The sequence below is a fragment of the Andrographis paniculata genome, unplaced genomic scaffold (genome assembly GCF_009805555.1).
Source record: "Andrographis paniculata isolate CXL003 unplaced genomic scaffold, ASM980555v1 Contig9END, whole genome shotgun sequence".
NCBI lineage: Eukaryota > Viridiplantae > Streptophyta > Magnoliopsida > Lamiales > Acanthaceae > Andrographis > Andrographis paniculata.
In genome coordinates, this window is record NW_026137639.1 from 2,047,262 (window position 1) to 2,060,757 (window position 13,496).

Genomic DNA, 13,496 nt, shown 5'->3' on the forward strand with positions numbered 1-13,496 from the left:
TTTTTTAAATAATGAATATAAAAATAAATTGGACCACAGTTTGAATATGAGTTAAAGCTTGAAATTATTGGGGTTGATCCCATTTTATACTTATACGTATATGATTTATATTTGTTCTTAATGAAAGTTTAAAATTAAATAATTAATGGGAAGAATTGTTTTTATAAAAATAGAACCACAAGAAAAATAAGCAAAAATTTAAAATATACTCCTCGAGTTCACTTACAAAGAATATACGTGTGTTTACTTGTGAAATTTTGATTATGATTTTTCTATTCCAATAATTTTTTTTTCTAAAAAAAATCAAATCAAACATCTATTTCTTATTTATTATATTTCACTAAAAATTTAATTTTACATTCAAAACATCGTATCAATATATTTTTATATCACATCAAACAACTATTTCAATTTAAAATTTTACTATTCAAAATCAAAATCTCACAAATAAACACACCCATATATTTATGTTTTTTAAATGTATACTCCTCCCGTCATTCAACTCTATGCTCAATTTTCTTTTTGGATTGTTATCAAAAAATTATTTTCATTTCTTTTTTAAGTAAAAAATCATTATATTTTTGTATTTTTTTACTATAAAATAAAAAAATAACAATTATTATTCACTTTTATTAAAACTCGTGTCCGGTCAAATAAATACACATTTGCATGGCGGAGTATTTGTTTACATCAATATCATTATATCAATTAAGGAATATAAGGAGTATATCATAATTTTCTCCAACCATTTTTTTGACCATTACTTTTCATTTTCTGTTTTTACGTGGAAACCTGCTCTTTCTATTTTTCGAATGCATTTTGAATGAATTCCGATCAAACCTAGTAGTTTATAAATTAAGTTCGATAAGACAAATTACACTAGACAAATCATATATAACATATAAAACCTAATGTCATCGAAAATATGAATCAATGATTCCACAATCACTAGTTCATTTCATGTCATCGTGACCATACATTTCTGGATATATTTATTGTATATGCAATAACTCGACCACACTACATATATTGATTATTGACAATAATCGGACGATATATTCTCTCCTTTATTATAATAATAATAATAATAATTATTATTATTATTATTATTATTATTGTGTATGAAAAATGTGGGAGTTTCTTGAAAATAATGTCACACTAGAATTTATGGAAATATATATATATATATCCAATCTTTAAAAATTTCCTGATTGTGAGGGAGACAGTGACCTCTCACAAAATATATATTGTGGGACCCAACAAAAATACACACATAAAAAAATAAATAATAACAAATGTGGCCTTTCTTCTTTGTGGACAAAAATAACTCTTTTATACTAATATCCAATCCACATACCAAATAGATTCATATATTGATTCCACAATATATATACATACAAAGAGGGGTGAGCATTCGAATTTTTTGATTCGGATTTTTCCAAATTCGAATCGATCTGAAAATTCAAAATTTTTGAAAAAATCAATCCGAATCGAACTGAAATAACCGAAATCCGAAAATTCAAAATTCGAACTAAAAAATCCAAAATTCTAAATATTTTTAATTATTTTTTTAATCTGTAAATTTCTTTTATATTTTATTATTATTTTATAATATTAAATATATATAAAATATATAAAAGTAAATATATTAAAATATAATTAATAATTTTGAGTTTTTTTATATTAAAATATAATATTTTCTAATTTCGGATATTTTGCTCACCCCTACATATAAAGATTCCATAATTTTCAAACTCTTGATGTTTTCAAATTTTGTCTGTCACATTTTATTCGCCTATTGTGACTTATTTAATGGGCTAATAACATGCATAAATGATAATAATATTTTTTTTCTTCATGTAAAATTTGACAACTCAAAAATAATATAGAATACATACATAACTTGTACATAAATTGAAAAATATTTCTATATGAACTATTTGGGCATGAATTTTATAACATATTAATATATATATATATTTTGTGTTAGTTCATTTGATTTTTATTTACTTTTTTTTTTTTAAAAAAAAAGAAAAGGTTGAAATAAATTTATTTGAAGCAAATATCAAATAACTGGGCCAGCCCCTTTCAAAATTAAATCTGATCCACTTTTTATTTGGGGTCCAAATCTATATATAAAGATCTAAATATTTTTTCAAACTCAATATATTCATTTTATTATTTTTGTTTATCCTATTCAAAATATTTATTTTTCAATTATAGTAAAAGTAATTATATTTAAATATTAACATATTTCTAACTTTTATATAAATATTTGTTTTATCTATATTTTCAAGAACAAAAATATCAACAATATTACACACTTTCATTTACTAACAAAATATTATTGTTGATGTAATTTTTCAACAAAAATAAAGTAAAATTCAAAGATATAGAAAATATCCTAAAACTTGATTAATTAGTGCCTGAGATTAGGAATCTCTAAACACTGTATGGTACAGAAAATAAACTGGAAAATAAAAGACTGAAATTTAAAGTGGTGATCCCCAAATCTGACTTTGCTTTGTTGAAGTTGATTGAAGATGCCTTTTTTCGAACAACACCGGATCCTTAAATAACCCTGTTGAAGAAACGTTTCGAACCGCTATCTGGTCAGTTACCATAACCGTTGTTAACCGCCCCAAAAGTTCTCTTCTATTGACACGTGTGTCAACCGTTCTACTACGTCCGACCTTCAAAAACCGTTCGCCAGTTGCAACTTCCTCCAACCGTCCGCCAGTTGCAACTTCCTCTAACCGCCCCAGAACTGCTCTCTCACCCGACCTGCACATGTTACTTCATTGCCCGACCTCATTACGCCCGACCTTATCCTGCCTCATCTCCACAACAGACCTTACCATACCCGACTCTCGAATTCGGCCTGTTTGCGTCCGACCTTTAAGCTTGGCCCGACCAGGTCCGACCTTATCGCACCCGACCTTCCTCTTGACAGACCTCCGCGACTGCCGATACTTCTTCTTCGCCCGACCTTTATCCTGTTTGACTTCCGTGTCTGACTTTATCACGTCTGATCTCCGTGCCCGACCTTGTCCTGTCCGACAACGTATCGGTCGATCATCCTTCTTGTCCGACTTCTTTTTTGCCCGACTTCTGGGCCGTTTGGCTTATATCCAGACCCATCCGACTTGCTTCTCTGAGTGAGAACCAACCGACTGAGAACCCACCGACTGACTCTGGATACCTTATTATTATTATTATTATTATTTTTGTGCATAACAATTATTATTTTTTAATTTACTTAAAAAAAAAAAAAAGTACATTAAACCAAAATGGAGGATGTATTTAATATTTTAATACTTGCATATATATATATATAAATTAATGAAATATTTTATTAATAGCTTGGGGTTCAATGTTTATATATTACACTTTTTTATGATTTTCCACACCACAAGCAAATCATTAGGACTCTAGTGCTACAATTTTTTGGCACCCTAATAAAATTTATGTCACTTTTTTATTAAAAACAAAATATATGTTTCATTTGTATGTTAAAAAGCATATGAAAACATATATATATATATATTTTATGATGGAGTAGTAGTAGTAATTTACCTCATATTAAAAAATCAGTTTCCATTATATTAAAATATAAAAAATATTATTCTTGTGAATAAAAAATACTTCAATAATATGTTGTAATTGTAATTATCTGTAACTTCACAAACTACACACATATTGTTATCCCAAAATAAATATTTTGGACCAAAAGTCACTTGAGCCCACTGGATGGTGGCTGATCCTTTGTTTTCTTTATTATTATTATTGTTATATTTTTTTTAATTATTTTAGCTTTATTTTCTTTTTCTTTTTGTTTCATTCCGTTTAGTTATCTTTTGGAACATAATTTTAAAATTATTTTCTTGAGAAGATCGGATAATTCACCCGAACTCCGACCAGCTTGCTCTAATTAGTCACCAAAAAATATTTTGAATGACAACATCGCAACACATAGATATAGGTATATAAGGAGACAGACACAATTATTATGAGTTTATTTGATTTTGATTTTAAATTAATTTTTTAGATATAATAATGTAAAAATCAAATTATTCTTATTTTTAGATAAAAGTGCGTAATAAAGTGAAAGTAAAATAATAAATAATTGTAAAAAAATATTAGTAGTTAATGGTAGAGTTCACACTTACTTAAAAAAATATATATAAATTTTTGAATTGAATAAAAAAAAAATAAAAAAAATATATAAATATTAGAAGTGAATGGAAAGAATATTTTAATATAATATATTCTATAAAAAAAATGACAAAAAAATAGGTCAAGTATAGACCTACAAAAAATAATTTAACCTTTTTTTTCTGAAAAAAAAAAAATCTCCAAATAAATACAACTAAAACTACATGGGTTTGTTTATCTAATACTCCCTCCGTCCCAGATACTGTGTCTGCTACACTGTAGACACGATATTTTAGGAGGGGTGTAATTAGTAGATAATTAAGAATGTATTAGTGAAAATAATTATCCTATAATATAAATAATTATAAATTAAGATTAAGATAACTAATTAGTTTAATTAAAATTTAAAAAAAAATTTAAAAATTTAAAATGAGATTAAAGTGTGTAATCATTTTCCAAAAAAGGAAAGTGACATGGTATGTGGGACGAACAGAAACGACAACGTGGACATGGTATTTGGGACGGAGGGAGTATTTTAGTTTGAGATATTATTTTAATCTAGTGTATAAGAAATTTATAGATAATATAAAAAATAATATTTTATACTGTTATATTATTAAATTTATGAGAAAATAGTATTCCTTTCATTCCAATACAATAGTCTTGTTTATCATTTTTGTCCTTCCCAAAACAATAGTTTTATTTCCATAAAAACCATATCACCATAAAATTACCCTTATTTTTTTTTTATTACACAATTACCACTACTTTTTACACTTATACACTCGCAAGAACAAAAAAGTCTTTTATCTATAATTTTTACTAACTACAAATATAATATCAATATTCCTTAAATATCGTGTCCAACTCAATTAAGACTATATTTATGGGTCGGCGAGAGTATATAACTATTATATATATATATATATATATATAAATTGATAATCAAGGAAAAATTTTGGTTGAGCAAACAAATCCAAAATCTAAATAAAATTTTAACGGTTTGTTTCTTTGAGTTTGATTTGTCAAATCTTAATCTAGATTTTGTATTTAAATAATAGTATTTGATAAGATATTTTGTTTGAGAATTTTATTATTATTATTTTTTTAAAAAAACATAAAATTTAAATATTATTTTTTAAAAAAAAAAATTTGAAGTAAAAAAACACACCTTTAATAATTTTATTTATTTTATAGATTATTATGCCATTTATTTGTGAGTGGCTCCTAAGTCAGAGCCACTTTTAATTAAGATACTATAAATGTAATAATGTTCGTAACCTTCTTTTTCGGCTATATATTAATAATTTGTCTTATCCTCATAATTAATTAATGGTCGGCCAAGGAGCAATTGAATTAATATATTTATCATTTACAATTTTATTAAAAGTGTTTAGCATATTCTGATTCTATTTAGTATTTTGAATTTTTATATATTTAATACAAAAGTAGCTATGGAATAAATATTTTAAAATAAAATTAAAAATATTAATTATAATTTTTTAGAAGAAAATTTCTTAGATCTAACCGTATATAAGCGTTTGTTTATAGTGTTTCATAATAATTATATAATTAAAAAAAAAAAAAATTGAATCCAAATTTCAAAATAATTAGATAAAATATTTTAGTAGGTTTACTCATGTCAATGACACTTGTTTCATTTTTTCTTTTTCTTTTTTTTTTTTTAAAAAAATGATAGCAAGCCTTTATTACTAAATGTTGTTCGATTTTTTTGTACCACGAAAAATGCAGTATAAAAAAAGTTATAAAAGTGAATTAAGCAAAATTTATGGACAATTCTTGCCAAATTAACATAACATTATATATAAAAAGAATAAGGCAAATAAGGCGTAACATTATTTTTTTAAATAAGGCATGCCACGATCAATTTCTCAAATTTCAAGCTATCCAAATATTCGATACAAGATACATTGTCATTGTGGTTTCGGTGTTGATTGAGTCAAATCTACACGGACATACATAATTAAGACAGACAATAAATGTTCTATAATACAACACACTACATAAAAATATATGCGGTAAAATTTTATATTTGTGTTGTGTTGTATGAATATATTTATTATGTTGAAATCAATAATATATTGTGTTATGTAAATATCATGTGCTGTCAAGATATATGCTACATAAAATTATATCATTTACTATTAAATGTGTACTACCTTCGTCCGACTCTAAAGGTCTCATTTACTTTTGTGTGTTGATTTTTGAATATTAATTATTATATGAAAATGTAGTACAATTTAAGGGAAAGTGACAAAAATACTTCTATTAGTGCCTTATAATACTATCATAATGACATTTATGCAAAAAAATTATAAAAATATAATTATATTTTTAATGTTAAGTACAATGACGAAAAATGTAAATGAGATCCTTAGAGAGAAGGGATGAAGTATTGTTTATCTTGATTATATGTGTTGATTTGATTAAGAACTTTATATATATATATATATATTGTTAAATCACTCTTGTCATTACTCATTATTCATTATGTTGGAAACCAACGGGGTATCCTCCTTAAACCCAAAAGGCCAATTCCGAAATCACAATAGATAAACATAATTTATTTATTTATTTATTTTAATGGTTTTTCTATGTTATAGCTTGAGTTATTAACAACTAAACTAACCAAAATTCGATCAAGTGCGAAGTAAAAGAAATTATTCACAATATTTGTTGATTTAGATTTTTATCAAATTTATATTTAGGGAATTCAAATCCGCGAGATGTTTACTATAAATATATCACCAAATTAAACAAAAACAAATAAACCAACAAACATCAAACAATAACCATCATCTCCTACAAGTTATTTTACAATGCATTACATAAGAAACTATCATATTGTAGTAATGATACTATAAGATTATCCATGTAGTTGAGAATAAGCATGTTCACAGTGGAGTGGTTATTTTTTTGATTTTGTGAAAATAAATTTTGAAAACTGGAAAATTATATTTTATTGATCATCAAATAAGGAATCTATATATAGGTAACATAAAACAGACTCAATAGACTCAAATCTAAATAATTTAATATATTGATAAGACCAAACCTATTAAATCTAATAACTCTACAACTGAATATCTAAAATATCTCAACATTCCCCCTCAAATTCAAGTGGTGTAACATAAATCAGCTTGAGTTTGCAAAGAGAGATCGAAGATGACGTAGTCATATCGTCCATCATGCCATAATCAAAAGCAGTGTATTCAATTGAATTAGAATCAGAAAAACTCTCACAAGAGCCGGAAAATACAGAACTGGAAAACACAAAACTCTCTCCGAGTCTGGAAAACACAGAACTCTCACCGAAGCCGGGAAAATGACGGGACTCTCAACGCAATCGGAAGTAGCGTTTTATTCTGAACCATAATAAACGATCAAGGGCTGACAGACGAAAAATTAAAAAAGAAATTTGAAGGACAATCAATTGCTGACGGACATTAAAAATGAAAGACCTTCGCTGACTCTATAAAATCATAAACAAAAATCTCAAAATTGGAGACCTTCGGGTACATTCCAAGTTGAATGTACCGGAGAAACACAGGTTAGCATGCTATGTTTACTTTAAAAGAAAAATAGACTCTGATATCATATTGGATGCGCAGAATGACCATCTCCCCTAAAAGCTTGAACTTTTAGGGAAACACATCATTAATTTTTTTATCCTCAAACATGAGTTCCTAATACACCCCCTAAGGTGTAATGGGAGGTATGCAAAACTTGCACATATATATACCAAAATAGGGATGGTTGGACTTGAACTCGAAACCTAGGACCCTATTTGTTTGCCACATAATTCAATTTTTGTTGGGGAGGGTCCGGTATATAGGAGCCTGAAGAGAAGTAGAAGGCAATCCAATACCCCGAACGTAAGGATCCGACGGCGATCTCAAGACGGGTCGAGTTTGATTCGGAAAGCGCAGACAAGGAAATATCGCCACCTATTACGGAATCGGTCCTACTTCCGCCATCAGGTACTCTAGTTCATGCTACCGGTCTGGCCACCATTGGCGTCGCCATTAGAATGGGAGTTACCCTGCGGAATTTCAGCGGCGACCGCAATATTGATCACTAACTGTGCAGAAACAGGCGGAGTGGAAACGATTGAAAGGATTAGCCATAGGAGAAGATATTGTGAGATTAAAATTCCCGCGGACGATAAAAGCACACGCAGGACTCCTCGGCAGTGAATGCGAGCTTGTAGTGCCGCTGTTGGCAGTGGCGACGGTAGACGACAGTAACACCATCACAATTGAAAAAAATAGCAAAAGAATGAAGGATAGGAAAATCGAAAATATGGATGAAAAGAGAATGAAAATTGCAATGCAGTGTAGAAAGGAGACAAATTTCAAGAAGAAAAAAATTTAATATATAAGGGAGAGAACGAGACGAATTTCAAATGAGATGAAGGAAATATCAGAAGTGTTGACAGAGAAGAAGTGAAAGTTGCGCTGTGGATAGTAGGAAATTTCTGAAGAATAGAAGGGTTTAAATATTAAGTCATAAACAAACACAACTGACTCATCGGATTTTTCAAACCCTACGTAAAATCCAAAAATCCAATTAATATTAAATTAAGAGAGTAAATTCATTCCATATCTTGGCCCATTTATCTTAAGGAGAGATGTTGGTTGACTCTCGTTTGTAGATATATAAATAAATAATAAATATCCATAATAGTTTAAACTTTTAGGTGAATTGATCATTTATATCATGTAACATGATATCAAAGCCTTAGATCTCGAGTTCGAGTTTCACCGTTTCCGTTTGTTATTGTCTACGTGCAAGTTGATTTTGTACCAATGTTTGATGTGTCCAGTTAATATTTTGACCATGCAAAATACTCATTTTGAAAACAACACAAATATATTTTTGAATTACATGTTCATAGTGAAAAAGAGTTCTTCCTAATACATTTATATTAATTTTTATAATATATATTATATCAAATACTATCTATTTTATATTTTTTAAAAAAATATAACACAAATTAAAAATTTACATAATAATATAAAAATGTAATGGAACTATTGTCAACTTCAATGATCTTATTCAAATTTGTTTATTTGATATTTGAAATTAGATTTGAAATTTGATAATAATAATAAAACTGTGAAGTGAAATAAATTTTGATGTTACTTGAAAAATATTTAATGTAATATTCTCCATTAAATAATTGAACATTTCATATTTTTATAGTTTTCGTTGTCTTCCTTAAATGTTAAATAATATTTGACCATGCAAAACATCAATTTTGAAACAACACAAATATATTTTTGTATTATATGTTAATGGTGAAAAATAATTTAACATATTTATATTAATTTTTATAATGTAAATTATACCAAATACTATCTATTTTATATTTTTAAGAAAAATACCACAAAAAATTAAAAATTTACATAATAATATAAAAATATAATGGAACTATTATCAACTTCAATGATCCTAGTCAGATTTGTTGTTCGATAGTTGAAATTAGATTTGAAGTTTGATAATAATAAAAATTTGAATTCAAATAAATTTTGATGTTACTTAACAAATATTTAATGTAATATTCTACATTAAATAATTGTATTGGATATGTTTACCCAATCAAAAGTTTTTGATGATGTTTTTTTATAGAGATTATAAATAATACAACATATATGTTTATATAATATATATTCTATCATCTCAAAAAAAAAATATCAATAATTCAATAAAAAAAAAATTATGTTAACGATAAATTTTTATTTTTATTTTTTGCATTTGATATATAAAAAAAATAATCTCAAATTCAAAAAAAAACAACAGAAACGCACCCTTTATAATATTTTGAATAAATATAAATATTTGATTATATGATTATAATGAAAGAAAATGATGAATAGTATAAAATCCATTTGAACAAACAAACAAACAATTTTTGTCAATTCACAAATAAAAATGAAGTATTATAGAGATAGTAAAATGCTCATTCATGCATGTTTAAATTGATAACAAAAAATTTGGTACTTCGATGTGACAATTTGAATTTTAAAAGCTTTAATTTTGAAGTCTACATACATTGAAATAATACACAAATTAGGTTCATAATGATATAAACAAATAGTTCAATTAATATTCAATAAGGATGAAAATAAGATATAATAAAACCAAGCTTCAATTTTGGGTTTTGTTCATTTTAAAAAACACTATGTATTGTTCTAAATAAAAATAATATTATTTTTTTTTTAACAAAAATTTTTAAAAAAGCAAAATGATTTAATAATACATTAACAATTCTTAATAACTAACTATAAAAACTCCAAAAGTTTTTAAACAAGTTTATTTACCTTGTGTTCTTTTGTGTGAGTATTTTTAATGTTAAAAATGAGAATATGGATTAGTAATATAAAAATAATACTCCCTTAGTCTTTAAAAAATATAGTTACAATTTATAATATATTATAGGCAAAACTGCATAAAGCTCACATGTTATTTTACGAAATTACGCCAAATCTTTCATATTTTCAAAACTGCATCAAATTCTCTAATTGTTTCACAAGCTCTACGTCTAACCTGATCGTCGTCTTTATTTAACTGTATTTGACCTACATGCTCCCAAATTGCGAATGAGATTCAAAATCTCTATTTCTAAACTCTTGAAATTATAAATATATTCATTATTTTTATATTTAACCTCAAGAATTTGTAGGTATATAATATGTTAACTTATGTTTCTTTTGTGTTGAATATGCCTAATAGTTTATTGAATGGTAATCTATGCAGATGGGATGATTCAAGCAGATGTTGAGCTACGGTCATATATGTCGATTTTCATCTTTGAAAGAACTTTTACCATAATATATCTTCACATCTATGAATGTGACAAGTTCTCGGTGAATAATCTACAATTTTCCACCAATGATTGGAGAAATTAATATTTCTAATGGAAATTTTCATTTCTAATGGTTAATGATATTTCTTTTTTCAATCATAACATATTGAAATCTTTTACTTGCCTCCAACAAGTGTCATTCCACTTCACAATCATCTTGGAATGACAGTTTCAACAAGTTTCTCTTTGGAACTATGCATATCAAGGTGTATGACTTGTCAAAAGAGCCGTTGAAGAACAAGGATTTAGTGCCAGTACATTCTGTGGATGCAAAAAATATATTTTTGTCTGGATTAGTACTTTAACCTTCTCTATTTTTGTTAATGAATTTTGGTTATTAGATTCATGCAATTCATCAATCAATCTTTCAATGGATAATCGATTTAACAACTTGATTTTTATTTTTTTTATGCGAGACCAAAGACATTTCTACATTATTATAAACTCTTTATATAATATTCTTTCCATCAAGTTAAAAAGTATACACTTACTTTGATGGAGAATTTAAGAAATAATAATACTTTAATTGTAATGGGTGATAAATGAATAATTGGTAGTATTTTAATTTGATTTATTTACTTTGGTGGAAGACTTTGAAAGAAGTTCTTTGATCAAGCTCTGAAAAACAGCAAATTCCTGATTTTGGTGCTATGCGAGAATCAATTCTTTATCGTTTTTTTTTTTCATTCCATGAAACAAAAATTCCAGTCTTAAGTTGTTGCTAAAGTGTTTCTTTGCATCAATATTTTGTTTAATTGTAGCATATTGGCAATCTAACATCTGCAATATCCTATTTTAATTTCTTTTCAAATGAGGCTGACCAAAAGATGATGATAATAGATTTACTATCTTTACAAAGATTTATCCGTAAATTTACACACTATATTGTGAGCAGGGATTGAAAAATGCTAAATTGGAAATATAGGTTGACAGACCAGCAGGTCAATCCCACCCTAACATCCTAAGTAACCATAATTTTGTTTGTTACCCTGCTCTTGCCACATATAACTTTTTTTTTTTTTGTGTCTGTCTATAAAAGACGACCGTGTTCTGTTTATAATAAATTTATTCATCTTAAATATACTTGATAAATATAAATCGATTTAATTAAAATTTTATCCTCATATGATCCACTCAAAACTCTTTTATTTCTATTTCCTCCTCAATGAACAAATATTTTTATATATTCAAAACTTCTCAATTTTTATAAAATTAATTTTAAATTAATTATAAATAAATAAATATATTTTTATTTTATTTATATTATATAAAAATTTTATTATCTACAAAAATGATATTGTGTATATTTATATTGTATATATTTTATTGAGATATAATACTAAAAATATTTTAAATACCAACAATATTACTCGTATAAAAAAAAAACTAAATAATATCATAACTTATTAATCTATACTACCTAAAATACTTTATCCCTAATCGAATGTATCAATAACCCGGAACAGAAAGAGTATTACACATTTTGGTTGGGGTTTGGATTTGGCTGGTGTTTTCTATGTACATTACACGTTGAATTTTAGTTGCGGGAGATGCCGAATACTTTAGAGGATTTGGTTGAGTATTTTTTTATGCTGAAACTCAAAGATTGAATTTGAGATTCCAAGATTGAGACCACTGTTAGTTTCTTTACTTGCTATATATGATTTGGTTAATAGTCTTATTCCTTGATGTATCGAGCAGATTAAATGAAAATTTTTTTTTCTCACTTAAAACTTAGAATTGAGGTTTACAGTGTCCAAGACTCAGGTGTCAAGGGTTGACATTTCTGCCCCAGGTTCTCGATCATAATCTGTCTCATTTGTGCGAGCCTTTGTCATGTACGGCTGATTGACGACATATGTCTTGATGCAAATACGTGTTCCGCATGATTCTCCTATACTGTATAGTATATCCCGGGCGTGTTGCGCACAGGGACGGCTAGTCTGGGCCTCAGCGCGGGCGTGGCCTAGGCGCTGGGCGTGTCAGCTTCCGGATACGTTACTTATGGTATCAGAGCGAATCTTGACGGTGGTGGCGAACGAAGCGAACAAGTGGGACATTGCTCGGGGAGGAGCATGCCAGTTGGCCGAGCTTTGTTCGTGAGGAAAAAACCACGTTAAGTACAATCTTGGGCGAAAATCGCACAAACCGCAACAAAGGGTGTCCCGGATGGTGTGTGGAGATGCGCGGCAGAATCGGTCGCATGTGGTTGTCTATGACAAAAGATCTCGCTGGCTGTTGGTAAGCATAATGAGTGAGGGTATGCAGAAGAGAGTCAATAGAGTGACGTCGGAAGCATATCGAGGGTGCAAGAAACAATGTCAGTGCACTTGAATAGCGTCGCGAGAGGGCATTTGCGACATGAAGTGGAGGAGTACTGTCACGAGTTGACATTTCTGCCCAGGTTCTCGGCCATAATCCGTCTCATGTGTACGAGCCCCTGTCCTGTACG